The following is a 3,555-nucleotide window of genomic DNA, read 5'->3' on the forward strand; positions in this document are numbered from 1 at the left end:
AGCTATCATATATCAGGCTATAACTAAAGTAGCATTGATAATATAGTAACGTTACTGGCAGGACTGTTGATACTGATCCATAACAGAAACTAATGCGCAAGTATTGGGCAGCTATCTTGGTGAGTGACCGGCGTTAGCTACAGAATGATAGCTAACGTCACATGACAACATTGTGAAGTCAGCTATCATATATCAGGCTATAACTAAAGTAGGATTGATAATATAGTAACGTTACTGGCAGGACTGTTGATACTGATCCATAACAGAAACTAATGCGCAAGTGTCAGCCGTATCTCGCGTTACCTAATGCAACTCCACACTACGGTGCTGTGTACCGGAGGGGAGACGCGAGATACTGCTGATACTTGACGATCTGGCGGAGAAAGGTTGTGGAGCCTCCGTTGATATGCCGTTGTAAATGGCTTGATGGAAAGCAGGTGTGTAGTCGGGGAGGGTGCACAGCTGATTGCAGCAGGTGAGTGGAGGTTGAGCCGGGAGCCAGGAGTGACAGCCACCACGCACACACAAACAACACAGACAGGGGGAAACAAACAAACACAAAGGAGACGGCTGGAGCAGTACAGCCACCACAGCGTTACCTAATGCAACTCCACACTATGTCTTACGGTGCCGTGTACCGGAGGGGAGAGAGAGAGAGCAGCGAAGGGGGGGGGGAGAGAGAAGTAATACGGTTTCCTGATAAAGCTGTGGAGAGTATGTGCTGCAGGGAGGTGGATGCACAACGCACCCAGGAACGAACGCTAGCTCCGGTCCTTTTCCCGTGAGGGAAACTGTGGACTCGATGTCCTGACAGGCTGGTATTTGTGCAACCTGCACAAACACAATACTGCACCATGATTACAAATGGTGAAATACAATGTAAAACTACCGAAAAATACCAGCTCACTAAAACACAACCGCTCAGCTCAACGCAACTACTAACTATACCCGCGGTCAGAGAGCGGAGATGTTTACCCTTTGTGATGTAATATGACGCGTTTGACGTATGACCTTAAAAAAAAGCCGTTTTTAAGAGCAGAGCTCAAAATTGCTCCTTTCCCTCTGAATCCCTGCCCTTATGTCTCGTAAAACATATCAAATCCTACATTCACTTTTTTAATTGTAATTTTCAAGCAAGTTTAAGCATAAATGTAGAAAAACAAAAACAACCTGCAAAAACAACCTGCAAGATGCTCTTTAAAAACAAACTACAGTTTGTATGTTTTCATGGTAAGTGAAAGTGCACATAGCTGATGAGTTTTTGAAATTTCGCCCAAACAATACTTGTCAGTAGAATCTATTCATGTTGGTTTTGGGATTTTTCAACAGTAAGAAAAAGTCTGTAACGGTGCTTTGAAATATTGTAAAGTAATTGAAAGGCTATACAAACGTATAATGTCACTGTGCTCTGCCACTGAGTCAGAAACATCTGGCCGACTTATTTACCATGTACTAGTAGTTTCATTGTTACGACTATTTTAAAAGCTAAAGTAAAAGTAAAACCAATATATAGTTGGAAAGGTAAAAAGTTTCACTTTTAAACTATTCAATTTAGTGTAAACTTTACACAAACATTTATACAAGTTCTTAAAATTTAAGTAAAGAAGTCCCTGAGTCAGTGACAGTAGACCAACAGGCCTAAAAAATATGCTCAGACCATTTTGGCCAAAATGTTGCACATTCTATAAAACTTAGCACAAAGTAAATGGAATGAGATGGAACCTGTTTGACCCTCAACATGTAACACAGCCCTCACAAGGTCTTTGTCCCACACGATTTAGAGCAACATTTTTGACTGAGTTCATCTTTGACATGCAAATTGCCGTTGACCATTTTCTCATGCTATTAACAGTGCTGACATTTCAAAGAACAAAGACAACTAAAGAATTCCTAAATGCAAAAACCCATCATGTCAGATTCTGTAGGTGTACGGCCTACAAGCTGTCTGCCACTTATTTTTCGGTCCTGATTAGGCACTCATGTGCTTCTTTTTTGAAATGTTTTGGAAATACTGGTCCATAATGGATGCACATAAACAACCCTATATTTATTTTCCGATATTGTGTTATTCTTTATTGTTTTAAACAATGTCTTGTCCGAAAAAAAATGAACCCATTTGAACTTTCCGTGTAAAATAAGATGTCTACGTAAGAATGAGTTACGATTTACTGAACCAACACTCGTGTTGATCATGTGCAATTAGGATCAAACCTAAAAGTCCATGTCTCAAATAAACTTCACACAAACTCACACCAGTAATGTGTAACGTGCTTTTTACAGGTGCGCTGTGCAAACACCACCATGGTTTAATCCTCCCACACGCTGTGACAGGGAGATTGAGGGAGAGATTTCTGAAGATAAATGAACGGACAATCTGCAGCGCGGGCGTTTATCAGATGGAAGCAATGTGTAATAGGGTCTAATGAATTCAAATTAACCGCAGGGCTCGCACAGATCGGCCCTTGCAACAATGAAACCTGTTTGTTTAAGTGTAAGTGTGGGAGTTGATAACTTCAGGGCTGCTGCCTTGGAAACAAAATAATTTTAAATCTGTGTTGTGCAATCTCTTAACTCTGCATCTATGATGAGGGATCACCCAGGCCAAAATCATCAAACGTTTTTTACGACAAAAAACGAAGCTGGGATGGGGAGAGAACTTGCTTATGCACACAGAAACTCAGCATGGTGTACAAATACACCTGGAAACACACCTATTATACATGGCAACTGCAACCAACAACCACTTTAAACACAACCACAGAAAAGAGGTGCTTGCACGCCGCTGGGATTCACTACATCCCGGTCAACAAGCAACAATAACTGAACAGCAAAACATGAACCCACAATGTTAGTCTGTTTGATGTTCCTGGCTCTTTTTCCCCCCCTTCTTCTTTTTTATAATCTCTTCTTCAATAGAGGGGAGTCTGAAAGGCAGAGTAGAGATGTTTAAGAACACGGTTTGTGGCGGTAAAACCCACAAATAACAATAAGCGTTTTACACTGAGTAGGAATTCAAAGAACTTGGGGAGAGAAACACAGAGACAATACTTGGCTGTGAAAGAGTGACGATCGCTCTAACATGCTAAATCTCTGCCTTTGTGCCCCGAAGCTTTGATCGCAAACTTCCAGCGAGGCCTCTTGTTGAGTCTGTTTGCTCTTATTCACATATATTAAGACCTGCCATTGTGTGCAGACTTCAGAAACAGCCTGTGGTATTTGCTCAAAGATTAGTTTACTTAAAAGCTCCAAAAAAAGGTCCCGAAATCAGAGGGGAAAACCTTCCATTGACAGAGATGAGAGGTAATCTGTGCACATTTCAAGCCTCTCCTACAGTAGAGTGTGTATCCACATTGTGTGTGTGTGCATACGGCTGTTTCGGTGTGTTTCTTTTGCTGTTAGATAAATATGTATTGAAAGTGTTGGGCTTAAAAGAACAAGCGGCAAGAGCATAAACTTCTTCTTTCATACTCTCAGTTCAAAACACTGTTTACTGAGACACAAGGAGGTTAGAGGTGAACAACCTCCGAAGAGCTGACACAGACCTGCCAAGTCTTT

General features: G+C 41.4%; 1 long non-coding RNA gene across 1 annotated transcript in view; it reads right to left on the minus strand.

The window, feature by feature from the left end:
- LOC104959212 (uncharacterized) overlaps positions 1-2,710 on the minus strand; it is a 9,388-nt gene extending 6,678 nt beyond the window's left edge. Inside the window, exon 1 of the long non-coding RNA XR_799835.1 lies at positions 2,700-2,710. This is a non-coding gene — a long non-coding RNA (uncharacterized lncRNA). The remainder of the gene's footprint in view (positions 1-2,699) is intronic.
- Positions 2,711-3,555: the final 845 nt, after the last annotated feature.

This window comes from Notothenia coriiceps, unplaced genomic scaffold (assembly GCF_000735185.1).
Source record: "Notothenia coriiceps isolate Sejong01 unplaced genomic scaffold, NC01 NC01_scaffold00030030, whole genome shotgun sequence".
NCBI classification, from domain to species: domain Eukaryota; kingdom Metazoa; phylum Chordata; class Actinopteri; order Perciformes; family Nototheniidae; genus Notothenia; species Notothenia coriiceps.